The sequence below is a fragment of the Hippocampus bargibanti genome, linkage group LG07, assembly GCF_051943395.1.
Source record: "Hippocampus bargibanti isolate YZ-2025 linkage group LG07, ASM5194339v1, whole genome shotgun sequence".
NCBI lineage: Eukaryota > Metazoa > Chordata > Actinopteri > Syngnathiformes > Syngnathidae > Hippocampus > Hippocampus bargibanti.
The window spans coordinates 11,351,844-11,371,328 of NC_142740.1; positions in this window are offsets into that span (position 1 = coordinate 11,351,844).

Consider the following 19,485-nt stretch of genomic DNA (forward strand, 5'->3'; position numbering starts at 1 on the left):
AAATTCTTCTTTTCTTAATCCAATCAATATCCTCAACCCTCACAACAGTGTTAACAATTGTGCTAAACCTTATATCACATTTTTGGTGAGCTCAGGTATTCTTGCCTACAGGTTTAACCCATCAACTCCTTATTTCTAATCTAATTCCGTTCAGTCTAGATGTACGCACGTATTATATCGTCGACACATCTCACCTTTTATTTACAAAACCATCAGTACTCACCACTCGAGAACAAATGCTATCTCATAACTGCCTCAAAACAAAACGTATGCGGAAAAAGTGGTCAACACCGCTTCTCTCTATCCCCTGTGATCGAAAGGGGAAAAATGCAACAAGTTAATTCAAACCTCAAAACATCATTGTTTTTAAACTTTCACTCTACCAAAGCATACCGTCCTCACATTTCTTCCCACTGAGGCAATGATGAATTATAGACCTTGTCTTTTTTGCTATATTAGCTGCCCAAGCGAGGCAGTCGAAAATCAACAGTACACAAAAACATTCCAGATTAAACGAGCAAAATAACATGCCTTCCCGCATACCCCAAAATAATTTCTAATTATTCATCGTATTGTTTACTTCATTTTAGAGCATATTTTCTCGAACCATCATAATCCTTCTAAATGTATCAATATCAATCACAATTCCATACAACACGTATTCCAATAGAATGCCATCCATCACTAATATGATTTTTGTCTCTCTCTTTCCTAATGTAAAATGTAAAATTCTAACTCACGTTACCCTCTGAAGTCTGAAACCAAATACTTTGGGACTTTTTTTGGACCCAACTCGCATTTCTCTCTGTGCGAAAATGCGGTCCGTGTCAAAATAATTTTGGCAGTTTTCTTGCCTTCGGGCACTTCTCTTTGCTTACAACCATACGGCCATAATATGCTAAATTTTCTTTTTTCCCAATCTTTATATTTTAATAACGTTTTAGTTCCGCCAACATCTCCTTCAGAGTAAAGTTACTCTCTTTTTATAGGCATAATTATATCGCATTATCGATTTGGCCATCGACGAGCATTAATTCATCAACCTTATTTCGGCAACTCAGATCGAAGGCAGTTTGATTTCGAATGTCCGAGTAGGACTGACCACATTCCAACACTTCGTCCGTCCAAAGCAGAAACAAGTGTGTTGTCAACTTTTTATCCTTTCGGGGCGCCCCTAAATACTGCCTGAGATCTGCGGGCCGGAACACGCATCGCGCTACCTTTTTCCACCTTTTTCATGTGTGGTCTTCCATCTATTTTTTTTTCTTTCGGCATCGTAAATATTTACTTGAACAAACAGTGTCGATCCTTCAACGTCTATATCAACCAATTGTTTTTTTCTACAAATTCTTCTTCATCGAGGCAGACTGGCAACTAATTTGATTTAACTCGTTTCCAAAAAACGGGAAGACTTTCGCTTAGTGCCTCGACTTCACTGTAATTTACATGAAATCGCAATCTCGTTCCGGCGTGTTTTTTCGAAATAAAATATTTAGGTTCCGGCGCCAAATAAAATTTTCATTAATACTATCGAAGCAGAGCGAATTATTAACGTTCAAATTTTCGCCACATCCCCCTTCTCTCTCTCTTTTTTTATTATTTCTATGAATTTGGTCCAGTTCTTCACCGCATAGGGCGGACTCTATAACTGGGTTCGTTCAGTAGGACAGCAATTCAAATTTACATTTGTGGTTTCTCCTTCTTCAACCCCAGAAAGGGTGAGGAGAACTTGCATACTGCATCCACAAAAGTGTGCTGTTTGAATCCCACTGTATATTATATGAATTACGACACGTTATCGCAATTCCAGTCACACTCAGATGCGGTCACACCCGAAACAACCCCGCGACATAGTCAAGCTCGCAAGCTTGACTCACAGACCCTCATGCTCACACATTGACTCACACAGACACAGTCACACAACCACAAGGATGATCAGTCCTTGTGTACCCAAAAACTAAGCTCAGTTCAGCACTCTCACTACCACATGAACTAGCTTAATTTTTTCCGAGGCTTTTCATTCTTCCAGACCTTCAAAAGGCTGTACTATCCAATCTTCCAAGACCCAAACAAATAGGCTTGTACTGTCCAAAATCTTCCAAGACCTAAACAAATAGGCTTGTACTATCCAAATCTTCCAAGACCTAAACAAATAGGCTTGTACTATCCAAAATCTTCCAAGACCTAAACAAATAGGCTTGTACTAGCCAAAATCTTCCAAGACCTAAACAAATAGGCTTGTACTATCCAAAATCTTCCAAGACCTAAACAAATAGGCTTGTACTATCGTTTATCAGACTGACCTCAATTTTTGGAGACGATCCTTCCGGTCCCGAGCCCGCCCAGGTTCGTTGGGATGGCGTTTGCGTCTCACCCGGCGAGCAGGCCTGGCTTCTGACCCCAAGAAAAGGAGGTCCTCTCGAAATCTTGTTGGCCTTGCCGGTGCACCGGTTCTTGACAGTCGCCGTAGACCGCTCACCGCAGGAGACGCGTTGCCATCCCGGACGAGCCCCCAAAAATGTCAGAGATATGACAGACAGACACCGTGGACAGAGACTCAGAACCAGAAAGATTGTCCCCACTGCCGGCAGGAGACGCAGTCATCAGATGACATACGTCTGAATTGTGCGCCCCTCTGCCAAGCTATTTATTGAGAGTATATGCAAATTACAGTGATATATTAGTAAAACACAGTTTTCTTGATTATAATGCCACGCCTCTGGGCGTTCTGAGCACCAACAGCTGCAAGCAGTAAAACATAACACATTTTAATTGGTTGTCTTTTCCAAAAACTGATAAGTTTGTAATCTGGCGCTTGTGCAGGATGTTTAAGCCGTAAATAACTTTGGTGGAAAAGGAGTATCTCAAGCCCTAAATTCTGTGCAAGGCCGGACCTTCTAGAATCTTGATGGAGACAACAGTTCACCTTGCCGTGTCTGTTTCACTCAGATTTACTGTGGCCATCTGCGCTTTGACTGTAGGCCCATTGTTTAGTTGGTCAGCAAAGCACGGCACTTTTAAACATGATACATTATTATTCTCCATCAAAGACGTAGCAAACATTAGCAAGGATGAAGTGAGGAGGGCGCTGAAGAGGATGAAGGGGGGAAAGGCACTCGGGCCTGATGATTTACCAATCGAGGTATGCAAGTGTCTTGGAGAGGTGGCGGTGGTGTTCCTGACTGGGTTATTCAACAGGATTTTAGATGGTGAACAGATGCCTGAAGAATGTAGACGAAGTGTACGCGTGCCCATTTTTAAGAACAAAGGAAATGTGCAGAGTTGTACTAGCTACAGAGGAATAAAGTTGATGAGCCATACAATTAAACTCTGGGAAAGAGTAATTGAAGCTAGACTAAGAGCAGAGGTGAACATTTGTGAGCAGCAGTTTGGCTTCATGCCAAAAAAGAGTATGACGGATGCTGTGTTTGCTTTAAGAATGCTGATAGAGAAGTACAGAGAAGGTCAGAAGGAATTGCATTGTGTCTTTGTAGATCTGGAGAAAGCGTACGACAGGGTGCCCGGAGAAGAGCTATGGTATTGCATGAGGAAGTCTGGAGTGACAGAAAAGTATGTCAGAGCGGTGCAAGACATGTATCATGACTGGAAGACAGTTGTGAGGTGTGCTGTGAGGTGGGACTCCACCAGGGGTCAGCTCTGAGCTCCTTCTTATTTGCTTTGGTGATGGACAGGCTGACAGATGATGTTAGACAAGAATCTCCTTGGACCATGATGTTTGCAGATGACATTGTGAGAACAGGGAACAGGTGGCGGAGAAACTAGAGATGTGGAGATATGCCCTCGAAAGGAGAGGAATGAAGATCAGTCACAGCAAGACGGAATATATGTGTGTGAATGAGAGGGATCCAAGTGCAAGAGTGATCCTAAAGGGAGAAGAGATAAAGAAGGTGGATGATTTTTAAGTACTTGGGGTCAACTGTCCAGAGTAATGGAGAGTGTGTAAAAGAGGTGAAGAAGCCTATCCAGGCAGGCTGGAACGGCTGGAGAAAAATGTCAGGTGTGCTTGAAGGGTTTCAGCTAGGATGAAAGGAAAAGTGTATAAAAGGAGGGAGCAGGAGTTTGTTTGACAAATTGTATTAAAATAAAGTCAGCAGGAACAAAATGTAAAACATCAAAATCATCTGAATGGAAAAAATACAAAGTAGCAAAAGAAGACCAAAAGTAAAAGTCTGCCAAGGTTAAACAAACACATACACAATGCATGCAGCCAACAAGCAGCAAACAATGAACCGACCACGGATGGTCGTGTCGGGTGTCTTTTTAAGTGACAGTGATTATAATGACCAGCACCTGCGAGGCTGCCGGCAGGGCTGACGTAGCTACCCGTTGGTCGCCAATCTGATCGGGACGACCAGCACCTGTGCAGGTGCAGGCGGGGCAGACAGCGCCCCCCGTTGGTCGCCAACCAGATCATGACAATACGTGGGACAAGAAATACATGGGACATTTCTTGTCCCACGTCAATCCGCTTAAACCCGCGACAGTTCCACATATGCATCAGCGTTCTGCGCTGACGCTCCTTTCTTCTCAACACGGGCTATTCAAGCCATGCATCCATCCAGCCGCAGACTGACCAACAGCACCGACCTTTCCAGTGAACAAAGCGCGGCCGTGAAAATGCTGCCCATTAGAGGCGCACACTCGCCCCAGAGCTGCCCAGCGATGACAGTCAAATGGCATCGACATTCAACATTCTTCCCAATCAAAAACAGTACTGGCATATTCGTGCTGCCAAGAAGGCGAAACCGCTCAGCAGGGTCTCCTCTTTGATGAATGTCGTAGCCAAAAATGCTGAAAAACAATCCACATCCACACAACAACACAAAGTAACAAAATAAAACACAAAGACAACACAAAAACAACTAACAAAAAAAAGCAAGGCTCATGAGAGCACTTGCCGACAGCTTCCTCGTCGATAATCATCTTGGACTTCAGCATTCTTCATTTGTTTTTGTTGACGTCTAACAGTAAAAATGAAATTGTTTGGTCGGATGGCCGATACCATGGGCATGGAGTAAAATGTTTTGAGCCATTTGTCCTGGACTTCAAGGGGAATAGTGGACTCGGTCTTACAAACAAAAAAAAGGTATTGTAACCTCTTCAGCAGTAATGCATCTCCATAGGTAGGGAGAACTGTTGAAAGAGTGAGATGAAGTGCAGTCCTGTGCTCTGCTTATATTGCAGCGGTAGTTCTTTTGTGGCCAAGTGGCCTCATGCGAATGGTAACTGGATCACAAAAAACAGCTGCAGCCACGGGGCAGCCATGGTTCTCCCATAGGAAGGAACACAGGGCAGCTCCACACATGCTGCATGCACACTCTCAACAATACGGTTAATGTTGAAAAAAAGGGATGGAGCTAAGTGGAGCGGTGGGGAATATAATTCGACCCTGCCTGTTTCAATGATGTTTTGAAAGCTGTGAAATTTTGACTTGACCCACAGCAGTCTAAGTTACATATAGGGATGTATTTTCAAATGAGACTGAGTGTTTGTTATTCTGTGAAATGAGGGGTGGTGGTGGTTAGTCAGGAACCCAAATCTAATAAATTGATTTCAGAGGTGAAGCGCAGGCGAGGTGCTTGTTTTCTATTAGAACCACATTGTTCTTTTAAGCTGTCATGGCCCTCGCTGTGAATTGATCAAACGACTTGCTTCAAACTACCTGAGACTTGACATGTATACGTACTTAAAACATGTGGCTAATGTTTTCACCATCAGTGGTTGAAACACACATTATGATTTTGTGGAATTATTGGACAAAAATGATACATAAATAGAGTTGATAACATTCTTCGACCCTCCCAAAGTTGCTTCATGCTGCATTTACCTGGTAAATATATTAACAATGTTTTTTTTTTTCTGTCACAGGGGGAACATTTATTATTTGCATCCTCTCATGCCTTTGCTGCCAATGTTAAGGCTTGGACACCACTTTACTGTAGTCAAATGAGTTTGTGGAATCTGGGGTGGTCGTGATTTTAAAAATCCAATCACTTTTTTTATTTAATCAGGAATGTCATATTTGAGGTGAAAAAAACTTCCAGCAAAGAGGCGGCAAAAAGTAAATTTCAACACCATTTCAAATGATGTACAAATCAGATAAAACACTTAAGAGGTTAAGCAGGCTGCCTCAAGTGCTCTCAATCTGTATTTAAAGTCATTTGTTGAGATGAATTCCATTCCATTTCCAGTCCTTTTGCAGCCTTCTCTGCAAATTTCATGTATCAAGAAGAGAAGACAAAAACCCTTTTATCAAATGCAGTGTAGGTAAATTGAATAGTGAGAAAAAAATATGTTGTTTGAACAATAAGTTATAAATATAATAACATAAATCCAAATATGGTCTTGTAAATTAAAGTGTATATACTCTGATGGGGGTGGTCCGGTGATCCATTGTTTAGCGCGTCAACCTCATGGTGTAGAGCAGGGGTGTCAAAGTCATTTTTTGCCGTGGGCCAAATTGTAGCTATGGTTTCCTCTTGAGGGCCTTTATGAATTTGGGGAAGCCTTTAGAATGTTTAATCCCCTCCACATATTGCATATAGACCACACAAAAATAATAATAAGTAACTAGGTTTCAAATCTAAACTCAAGAATAATGACTGTTATTGTGGTTTACATCCACAAATATACAATTTGGGTTAGGATTTTAGCAAGCATCATGGAATTTGACATGTTTAATTTGCTTTCGCAGGCCGAAAAAAATGACGTGGCGGGCCAGATTTCGTCCCCGGACCTCGAATTTGACACCTGTGGTGGAGAGGCACTGGGTTCAATCCCAGCTGCTGCCCCATGTTCCAAAAACATGCCGGACACATTAATGTCAGCATGGATGGTTGTTGGTCTGTGTGTATCCTGCAATTGACTGGCAAACGGTTCAGGGTGTCCCCCGGCTACTGCCTGAAGATGGTTAGGATAGGCTCCATCACCCCCGTATCTCTTGTGAGGTAAAGTAGATCGGAAAATTGGTGGATGGATGGATTGATAACTTCATGGTGGACAAAGAAGACCATCTTATTTACAGTACAGTTCAGAGTCAACGATCAAGGCTTTACATTTATTAAGAGACTTCATAAAAGGATAATACAGGGAGTCAATCTAAAACATGCCTCCAAAATCTAAAATAGGGAAGAAAAGATCCTGTCACAATTCGTTGTTTGTTACTGACATGTAAGTGCAAAGTACTGTAACATAAAAACAGTAGTCTCATCATTTTAAAGGAAAAAAAATCTTTGGTCAGTCAGCTAAGAGCTTATAAGAACTAACAATGCAAGAACACGTTTTGGGAAATCATGGCTTTCAAAATACTTTGAGGGACCTGAATCATATACTGTATACAACAGACTAGGATGATTTGGTTCATTGATTCAAGTCAGGACGCTTGGAGCTGTGCAACAACATGGACCGAAAATGACTCAAGTGAACAAGATCCCTTTAGTGAGTGACTGAGAGTAACCCGAGTCCATAAAATATATTTACCACCAGTCATTTCAACACTTTATCGAACTTACCTTCTTCACTGAAAACATTCAATGAAAACATAAAGACATATTTTGTTTTGTACGTGAAAGAAAATAGTGAAGAAAAATTGACTAAAAATTGATTAATTTATATTGACGACGGTCGAAAAGCTACTTGATTGTGCGTGGGCACACACACACACACACACACACACACACACACACACACACACACACACACACACACACACACACACACACACACACACACACACACACACACGCACACACACACACACACACACACACACACACACACACACACACACACACACACACACACACACACACACACACACACACGAGCACACATGCGCAGTTGCGCAATGTAACTTGATACCAATGTCTATCATTCAGGCTTGTCGAACAGATACCAAAAAGCATGTGGGGCTGTTGCAAATGTTGACATGGGAGAACCTAAAGCGCATAACAAACTGGCAGACACATCAAACACTTTGTGCTGAAGTTAGATACTCCAAGTTGCAAATACTTTGAGAGAGGAAATCCTGCCTGGAGTGTAATGATATCATCCGTCAACAGTCCACCGACAGCTGTCTTCCAAAACGGGAAGAAAAAAATGAGTTACTCACTATCTCCTTCAAGTGCTATACACAACTTGCATAATATGTGAACAGTATAGGTATTGACCTGAATAAATATAGTTGAAATAAAACAATATTTGAACAATTAAAATCCAAATATAACCTCACAGGACCTTGCTAATAGGTTGTGTCCTATTACTGTTGCATCATTTACATTTTCAATTTGGCTCATCAACTTTTTAATGATTCTGCTACCCTTCACATCTACTCTCAATGATTTAAGGAGTGAGGGCTCATTTTGTACTATTCTTGTTGACTCATTAGAATGAAGATAAACTGTGATTTGTTTTCCTCGATATTTTTTTCATGTGAACCGAGTATACAGTGATACCTTGCCTTACAAACTTAATTGGTTCCCAGGAAGTGTGTGTGAGGCGAAAAGTGTACATTCCAAACATTAATTTCACATATAAAACCATTACAATGAGAATAATCCGTTCCCAGGTCCACATAAAACATAATTTTCTACTAAATAAGCTTTAAAACTACACAGTATACCTCATTTCACGTATAATAAATTTGCTATGGTATTGCAATTAAAGAAATAAACTGATAAAGTTGTTTTATTTACTCTGATGTGATATTGCAAAAGCAACAAATACAGGCAGACACACCAGAAACTTCATTAATAGCTGGTTGCCTTGCTTGTATTTTCATTTTCAAATTGAACTGATGGCTCGTGTGGGTTATTTGTGGAGCTTGATTGATGGGAATTTTAACCTTGCAGTCTACACTCTGCCTTTTAACTATCAATAAAGTTGAAACGAGTCCAAATTTCACTGTTTTCTATCCATGTATGCACCTTTTCACTTTAGTTTTTTTCACTTTTGTTTTTTGTCAAAAGCTCTGACGTCTGCCTTTCCTTTTCATGTGCAGCTCTGTTTTTCTGTAACCCCTACCCCGCTCACTGCTGCGTGTACCTGCTGCGTGTCCCCCCCCCCTCCTCTACCACGGATCTTGACCAATCACGTGCGGCTTTAACCGAAGACTGGGTGCGGGGAATAGAGTACAAAATAAAGTCGGCTGCCATTTGAAGCTCCTCGTTCACTTCAGTGATCCAGCTCCACGAACCGGCTCGTTAGCGAATGACACATTACTCCGTGTGTTTCCTGAAAAACAGTTCGTATGCCAAGATTATATTCTCACGAATTTAACGTTCGTAAGGCGAAAAGTTCATTAGCTAAAGCGTTCGTAAGTCCAGGTACCATTGTATATTATATGAGCAATACAGTCCATCACCAAAGACAGCAAATGATTGGTGACCCTTCTTGACTCAAGCATTTCCCTCCTTTATTATGAGGTACAAACAATTGTACAGTACATTGCGCAGTGCATACTAACTCCGGATAAATACAGAGGGTTGTATCAGGAAGGGCATCCGCCGTAAAAGCTTGGCCTAAACAAACATGAGAATCAAACCTCTGAAGATGGAGGACGCTGATTTGCTGTGGTGACCCTTTTGAGGGAAAAGCCGTATGGAAAAGAAGATTCCGCAGTGCATAGTGGGTAATGCAATATAGCCATAAGAGTATCAATTTGGTTCACACCAAACAAAACATTGAAAAAGTAATCTGGACTTGCTCGACAGTCTCAAGGGACAGGTCCATACTTCAGCACGCTATGAATAACTACTCGGAAATGTACTTCTTACTTATTGGTATAATATCTCGAGCATTTATTTGAGTGTGACTGAAAAGAGGCTCTGTCTATTTCTCACTCGACACAACCGTGTTATTATCATTAAATATATGAAGCTCAGCAATAGAGAGTGATGCCAAAACAAAGCTTTTCTACCCTGGACAGCGTGAAATCAATCTTTCTGAAATGGAACTTAGCCAGCCACAAGGAGATCTCAAAGTGTAGGATTTGAGCGGCAGACTGCAGGTAGAGGGCAGGGAAACGAGATGGGTTGAAGTGTGAGCGTATGCGGTTTCTAATCCAAAAACATGTTTCAGCATGTTGAAAGTGCATTGTCAGCACCACGGCCTTCACTCAGCAAAGGCGCAATGTCCTTTTGACCATTCATCTCTTCCCCGGGCCCACAAAAGAAAATATTATTACACTGTTCGTTACAGATGGAACTTTTTACCAAGAATGCAAAGCTAATCTTTCTGTCCCTGTTGTGGGACATGTTGTGCATTTTTGTAGAAAGAAACTCTCTAATAAGATGCAACATATCCTCTCTGAGGACACCCGGCAATGATAAACTGGAGATAAATGAGCCTTGCCACTTGCTTTGCGGGAGAGAAATCAGATTTGTATGCTGTGTTATTTTTCACAATAGTCATTATCGTTCCTCTGTGATGTGTGCTTGTCTTCTAATCTAAGAAGATGAAAATGTGGTGGTTTCACGGGAAAATGATATGCTATATTTTGGGACAAGTCTCTGTTGATAATATAAAATGCAACACAATTTCACATACCCGATGCTTTCAAACCACAGTCACGTCTTTCATTGTACCAGCCAGCCCTCAGCTTGACTGTGAGGAGATAAAAAAGAATTCCGATGGGGTGGTAGATACGAGCAAACAAAGAGAGCGCTATCACCTGTGTTGACGCCACGAGGTCCAGAGTTGTTAACAATATCCGACCTTCATCTCAACAAGATTAGAGAAAAAAAGAAAAAAAAGGAAAAAAGCAAACATTTGCGTCAGGTTCAGCACAATAAATAAATGAATAAAATAAAATTAAATAAAATCAATCTTTCTTTGCAACACTGACTATGTCCCATTATTATGGGCAAATTTCCCTCTCTTCCCTCATCAGAATGCTTGCTTAAAGGGCAACTGACGCCTCTGGACAAGTTGTGTCCATAATTTGTAAAATCAGTTCAAATGACTTCTACTGAGCGTATTTTACAAAGATTCCACCACATATAGCTATATTTTGTTTTAAGACTTGCGCTGAATATTCAAGTAGTCTTGTTTTCGAGTTAGTGATTATTCCTGACGTGACATCACGTCAGGAAGGCCCCTCACAGAGAAAGTGACACACAATGCATTTTGGGTACTTTGTTTGGTCTGAAAACATCGTGTTGACACATAAATAACGCGATGGTGAAAAGTTGTGTGTTACACCAAGACACTTGATACTAGTTGACACAGCAGACAAATCAGCCCATTTCCAACGGAGCTTGTTGTGTCCGGAGGAATGAGAGGAGGAGAGTTGCTTTGTCAACATGTTTATTGTGCCCCCATCTTAGTCTACCTGCGGTCGTGACGTCACCGCTGCTTTACGACCTGTCGCAACATTCTGTAGCAGTGTGACATATGCTACATTTACCCCCCTCCCTGAAGGAACCAAAAACACTCTGTAACAAGGGAAACCGGGTAGACTGCCGGTTTCCCTGCTTAGCCGTGTGGGTTATTCTGCCACGCGATAGGCTAAGCACTGGCTAGGGTCTGAACATTCAAAATATGTGATAATTGTCCAAATTACCAAAGGGCAAAGGCGAACGCGAGCCGGCCGAGGCTCTGGCCCCACAGGCACGGCTGGTTCACAACGCTCTTCGAGGCGTCCCATCGGTGTTCTCTGATGTGTGACAGGACGTCAGTAGTCTTTGCTTGAGAAGTCGTTCGAGGGGGTCGGTGCCGCCACTCTCCTTAGGCGGCTGGCATGCCAACGCGACCCGTCAGCCAGACAGAAGGTGGTCGGTCCGAGTTGGGCGGTAATCTGGAATGGTGCTGTCCAGAATGAGTCCAATTTGTGAGAGCAGCACGGCTGGCGAATGCGGACCCAGTCCGACACAGTAAGTGTGCTTCGTCCGGCGCTTCTCGTTGGGCCCTCTGCTGGGTGAGGAAGAGTAGGGCAGGCCGTCTGCTTGGTTGGAGCTTTCTCCACCCCCGTTGGCCTGGGGGTGAATTGTGGCACCCGCATTGTCAGAGATGGAAAAGCCGAGTGCACAAAACAAGTCCAAGCCCAAGAGGTTGGCGCCATGACGGGATATTTGGAAGGTGAAGGGGGGGAGAGTCCTCGAGCCATAGCGCACTGTGAAGGTGGCAGTGCCCACCATACCAATCTTAGTTTGGCCATAGCCAAACAAGTCCTCAGCGTTGGCCTCGATCTGGAGATGAGGAAATAGCCGTCGAACTGTGGACACATTCAACAGTGACCTGGAGGCTGCCGTGTCGAGCAGGAGTGGTAAGCTCACTCCATCCAGTTCCACTGTGCACCACTTGAATGGCTTGGCGCGCGAGCCCACGCAGTGGATGGTGGTTCGCCTCGGCTGGTCTGGTGAGCGGCGTGGCGGGTATGTTGACGTGGGAGCAGAGCGGCACATCCTGGCGAAGTGGTTCCTCCTTCCGCAGTGCTGGCATCTCTGTCCAATGGCTTTGCAAGTTGGCGCACGTGTGGGGTGCCAGGCAGACCCACAGTTGGCACAAGGTCTGCGTGTGTTGGCCCGTTGATGTCTGACGACATTTATCTCGGTACGGTCGTAGGTGAAGGTGGGAGCAGAGCGGCACATCCTTGCGAAATGATTCATCTTCCCGCAGCGTTGGCATCGTTCTCCGGTGGCTCTGCAAGTGGGCGCACGTGTGGGATGCGAGGCTGACCCACAGTTGGCACAAGGCGTGCGTGCATCGGCCCCTTGACGTCTGGCCATATTTATCTCGGCACTGTCGTATGTCGCGGTAGAGTCGTAGGTCAAGGTGGCGTCTGGGAGTGGAGGGGTTGGAGCAACAATCTGTGCCAACGCGGGAGAGTGTGAAGGTGTGGGTGGGTTCATGAACCAAGCCGTTAATTGTGCTGCGTTCTCCAATTGAAACGCCATTTCCACAGCCTTTGATAGTGGGAGGTCATCAGGGGACAATAACAGTTTCTCCCGTAGTTTGGGATCAATTGTGTGCTCGGCGAGTTGATCCCTAATCATTTCCTCCTCCAAGCGGCCGAATTTACAGAGGCCCGCTAAACACCGCAAGTCGGCAACGTAGTGGTGTACCGACTCGCCTGTTCGTTGACGGAAGGCAATCCGCCGGACAATCACGCCCTGAGGTGGGGCGAAATGTCGGGCCAATAAAGTGACACAATCCCCGTATGTCTTCGCGGGTCCAAGAGAGCGAAAAATGCGCTGCCCCTCACTACCTAAACTGTGTATTAGCATAGCCGTTCGGCGTGCTTCGCTTGCCTCGTTTAGTCCGGTCGCCGTCAGATACGTCGTAAACGAGTCATACCAGCGGGACCACGGGACTGGTGGCTCACCGGGGAGCGCGAGAAACGAGGGGAGGGGAGCTGTGTAGAAGTCCATCTTCGTCGCCAATGTTGTGTCCGGAGGAATGAGAGAAGGAGAGTTGCTTTGTCAACGTGTTTATTGTGCCCCCATCTTAGTCTACCTGCGGTCGTGACGTCACCGCTGCTTTACGACCTGTCGCAACATTCTGTAGCAGTGTGACATATGCTACAGCTTGGGCGCCATATTGTGCATTTTCTGGGAGCTACATTGGAGTCCAGACGCCTCAAAATGATACGGAAGGACTTCTTTAATTGATTGCAAACATTTATGCTTTCCTCTTCAGAACTATTTGAATTATATTCATAACTGGATGAGTACCAAGAAAGCATCTTCTCCGAATCTGAAGCCATTGTTTTGATTCTAGAGCAAGGCAAGACGCCCTGGAGTGATGTCACGAACAACGGGGCGGGACCTTCTGAAACTCACCACTTCGAGGTCATTTTGAAGTAGTTTTGGGACACTTTCAGTCATTTTTATTGGTGTTTTGCATTTTACTAAAAATATCATCCTGTGTGTTTTGGCTATTTCAGATGCTATAAAACGGTTTTTTGGTTGTCTTTTAAGTGATCTATTGCATCATGAACATGCATCAGAGAAATTGCACGATTGTGTCACGAGTGTCCAAAGTAAAGACTGAAAGTTTTCCCATTTTTTTCTTCCTCTTCTAATCTTCTGTGCCCCACCTTCAAGCACTCACAGAGGGATTATTTCGTGGTCCTTCACAGTTCCAAAGTGAGAGCCATAATATCTGAGGTAAATACGCTTTTGTTTACGCACCTTCACAATGGAATTTTCCAGCCATAGTTGGCGATGGGATTCATTGTTTATAAACATCTACTTGTAACTTCTTTTTCTCATCCTATTGCTTTAATAAAAGTATGAAAACAACCACAACAACTGTGGCACATATTTAGTTGAACTCCTATCTCATAAAATCAAATGGATTTCTTTTACACCAATCTGCGTGTAAAATGCCTGTTCTGATTCACATAACAGCACATGTAAACAGTATATTGTGATCTATCACACAACACTCAAACAGTTGTTTTTTTTTCTGAAACATTTTTTGTGCATGCAATATTTTGTTTGTCTTTTCGACCCCTCCACCACTCATTTTCAATGCTGTGGTAGATTGAAAATGTCCCTGTTATGGGACTATTAAAGGCTTTCATATAAAAGTTCTTTTATTTCCGCATACAACCTTCCAAAACCTTTGTTTTGAAAGGTGCGTAGCGCTTGAGTCGGCGTGCTTTCGTATGTTTTGGTCGATGTTGGTTGCTCCCGTTGACAATTAGGATAACTCTGGAATCAAATACCGCGAGACTGTGCGCGATGAAACGAGAAAACAAATATAGCGGCTCCCTTACTGCGCTTTTCGCCAGTAAACTTTCACTAGACATCGTCAAATTTGTCATACTGTAAAGATGTCGTGGAAGAGAGATATACTGTCTTTGTGTTGTCATATTATTTGTTATTTTGTTTTTTTTTTTTTTTTTGGTTCTTCTGACTTTTGTTTATGTAGACATTAGTAAGAAATATTGTGCTAAGTCTATTCTCTTTGTCTTTTCTGTAATACCGTACAACAGCTATCTAGCTGGCTGGCTAGCTATCTAGCTGATTAGCTATTAGCTATCTTTTGGCTTGCTAGCTAGCTTTCTATTTATTTGTCTTACTATTCTATTTGAGTTACTTCTGGGTTGAGTGAAAACTGGCGCATGTGGCTGCCGCTGCTCACCCACAGAAAAACCTGTGACTGTAAAGTGAACTTGAGAGTTGTGAAAGGCGCTTAGAAATTAAATGGATTATTATCATGCAAGTTTTCTTATTCTTACTTTTATTCTTCTTCTCTGAAAGTACAGTCCAGTTACATTTGTTTATATGGCCCTTAATCACAAATAGTTTCAAATGTCTTCACATGCCTACAGTTGACAAATATTCACAAAATCCCCTGAATTTAACACCTAGGACAGCAAAGAAAAACTCCAAAAAACACATCTGGGGAAAAATGAGAAACCTTGAGAAGATGCAGGATGAGCAGGTTGCAATGGATGCTCAGTGTGCAACATTTTACACAATTTTGATATACAATTTCAAATTTGAATGACATAATGTGCATTGATGAAGATGAAAGAATGATGCTGCTGAGAGACAACTTCGTAGAGGTGGCCGGATCCCTCTCTGAATCTGTCCCGGTTGGTCAAGGAGAAAAATCGACATAACAGTACCTCCAAAGTCAATAAATAATATAGTTTTCAATTAGACTGTGAACAAATGATATATACATATGTATAAACCCAGCTACCGTGTGCGAGTGAATTGTCAGTGCATAATTTGCACTGAAACATGCCACAGGATATTTTTGTAGGCATGTTGGTTGAATGTCTTGCCCACACTGGAAAGGAAACTGTCGTCAAATGAGTGGTTGCGAGTGTGTGATGTTAAAATCTTATCGAAAGAAAATCGATGGTTTGAAAGTGGAGCAAAACAAGTTATTTTTATAAAACAGCAAAATCCTTCACTAAATCGCAATGGTGGTATGAGGTTTAATTTGGATCGTGCTTATAATAGACTTATTAGATCGTTTCCATGTAGGCTTAGTCCTGCTGATGAGGTGTTACCAGAGCGAATGGGGCAATCAAGCCAGTCATCGACCAAAATCAGCCGGGACAATAGAAGTAATCAGTGTAGCTTCAGGAAATACTCCTCTGCTCCCCTCAACCTTAGAACAGGGACCTGAATTTCTCCACTGCGAGATTAATAAAGGCAAATCCAATCCAATCAAAGCAAGGTTCTGGCACCGCCACCTCTGGACAGTAGGGATATATATATATATATATATATATATATATATATATATATATATATATATATATATATATATATATATATATATATATATATATATATATATATATATATATATATCGACGAGGGTTCGAATCCCACTTGTGGCAGAGAAAATGAGCACAATGACATCATCCAGTGTGGGTCCTTGGGCAAGACCCTTCACGCTAATGCCTACCTCATACAATGATGAGAGACAATAAATGGAATGACATGCCGGCTCAGACGTCGCCCGGCCAAACAAGGTCTGCGTCAGGTGCTGGGGAACCAGAGCACCCTGATGAAAAATGGGCTACTGGAACAAAGCGGAGATGGACGAGATGCGATAACATGGCTCTGTTGGAATGCTACTACTCAAGCAACCCTAGTCAGAGGGGTTACATGCGGAGAATGGGGGCTGAATGGTTACTTCGAAACCCACAGTCACGGTTGACCACGAAACAACTAGTAGCTCAGTGTTCCAATATCCACAAACGGCAATTGCTATCACAACTTGAGATTGATGAGGTACAACACAAATTCCGAGGTGAAGGGCCCCAGGCTGCCACATCACAGGAAGAGGTTCAACCAGAGATTGGGAGGCAAGCCCCAATGAATAATGAGATTGGGAAGCCAGCCCCAATAAATGAAATGCTGAGCGAGGCAGCAAATGACCTGAGAGATAAGATCATGGCAAGAATGAAAACTGGGCAACGAAGGCACCGATTACAACGGCTATGTGAAGTACCACCTGAAAGTCTCATGGAAACTGTGAATGCAGCACTGAGAACGATCCCGACCGGAACGATCACGGAAACCAATGAGCTGATATACACCTCAGCATCAGTGATCCTAGACATGCTTGGCTACAAGAGCAACCATGAGAGCCACGAGATTCATTACCCACCATGGAAAAGACGGTTGGAGGCCAAGATCAAGGCGGCTCGGAAAGATGTGAGTCAATTGACGGAGACCCAGAGAGGTGTGAATAAAAGGCCAATACCCAAGAGGTACATGCAGATAACCATACCTGAAGCACTCGAAACTGCCAAACAAAGGCTCCAGGCCTTGGCCAGTCGCCTAAAGAGGTACACGAAAGAGAATGAGGCCAGAAGAATAAACAGGCTGTTCGCAACACAACCTGCGAAAGTGTACGCTCAGTGGCAGGGTTCTAACAGCAGAGCAGACCCTCCAAGGCTGGAAACTGAAAGATACTGGAAAGGCATATGGGAGAAGGAGGTCGCACATAACAGCAGTGCACAATGGCTGGTGACTCTGAAAGAGGAGCACAGCAACCTCCCTGAACAGAACCCAGTTACCATCACAGCGGCAGATATACAAGGAAGAGTCTCAGGTATGAAAAACTGGACGGCACCAGGCCCGGATATGGTCCACACCTACTGGCTAAAGAAACTCACAGCTCTCCACGAGCGCCTAGCAGCACAAATGAACCAGCTGCTGATGGATGGGACTCACCCAGGATGGCTAACCGAAGGGCGAACAATCCTGATCATGAAGGATTCCTCAAAGGGTGCAGTTCCTTCCAACTATCGGCCAATAACCTGTCTCTCCACAACATGGAAGCTCATGTCAGGCATCATTGCGGCTAAGATAAGTGGACACATGGATCAATACATGAGCAAAGCAAAGAAAGGCATTAGTAGAGATACTAGAGGTGCCAAACATCAGCTGCTGGTTGACAGAACAGTCGCTCAAGACTGCAGGTCCCGACATACCAACCTGTGCACAGCCTGGATTGATTACAAGAAAGCATATGACTCGATGCCACACACATGGATCAATGAATGCTTGGAGTTGTATAAGGTCAACAGGACCCTGAGAGCCTTCGTTGCAAACTCGATGAGGATGTGGAAAACCACACTTGAAGCCAATGGCAAGCCACTAACGCAAGTGTCCATCAAATGTGGCATATACCAAGGTGATGCACTCTCCCCACTGCTGTTCTGCATAGGACTGAACCCCCTCAGCCAGATAATCGCCAAGACAGGCTATGGATACCGCCTCAGAAATGGAGCTACGATCAGTCACCTCCTCTACATGGATGACATCAAGCTGTATGCTAAGAGCGAAAGGGACATAGACTCCCTGATCCACACAACCAGGATCTACAGCAGTGATATCGGAATGTCATTCGGGCTGGAGAAATGTAGTCGGATGGTGACGAAGAGGGGCAAGGTAGTCCACACTGAAGGGGTCTCACTCACTGAAGGAACAATAGCAGACATTGAAAACAGCTACAAGTACCTCGGTATACCACAGGCCAATGGCAACCTCGAATTAGCAACAAGGAAAGCGGCTACGACCAAATACCTCCAGCGGGAGAGGCAAGTCCTCAGAAGCCAGCTCAATGGCAAGAACAAGACCCGGGCAATAAACAGCTATGCCCTGCCAGTGATCAGACACCCTGCAGGAATAATAAGGTGGCCAAAGGAAGAGATTCAGACCACGGATGTTAAGACCCGAAAACTCCTCACCATGCACGGAGGGTTCCATCCCAAGTCCAGCACCCTGAGACTGTACACAAGCCGTAAGGAAGGAGGCCGGGGACTAGTGAGTGTGAGAGCCACTGTCCAGGATGAAACATCCAAGCTCCATGAATACATCAAAGAGAAGGCTCCAACGGATGATGTACTCAGAGAATGTCTCAGTCAATGGGGAACAGAGGATGAGGTGCTGGAAGAGGGACAATCATGGGAGGAAAAGCCCCTACACGGGATGTACCACCGAACCATAGCAGAAGTGGCTGATCTCAAGAAGTCCTATCAGTGGCTAGAGAGGGCTGGCCTAAAGGACAGCACAGAGGCACTCATCCTGGCTGCCCAAGAGCAGGCCCTGAACACCAGAGCCATAGAGGCAGGGATATACCACACCAGACAAGACCCAAGGTGTAGGTTGTGCAAAGAGGCACCTGAGACAATCCAACACGTAACTGCAGGGTGTAAGATGCTGGCAGGGAAAGCCTACATGGAGCGCCATAACCAGGTGGCTGGCATAGTCTACCGAAACATCTGTGCGGAGTATGGACTGGAAACCCCAAGGTCAAAATGGGAAACACCTCCCAAGGTGGTGGAGAATGACCGAGCAAAAATCCTGTGGGACTTCCAGATACAGACTGACAAGATGGTAATGGCCAACCAACCAGATATCGTGGTCATAGATAAAGGGGAAAGGAAAGCCGTTGTCGTGGATGTAGCGGTCCCGAGTGATGGGAACGTCAGAAAGAAGGAACATGAGAAAATCGAGAAATACCAAGGGCTCAGAGAGGAGC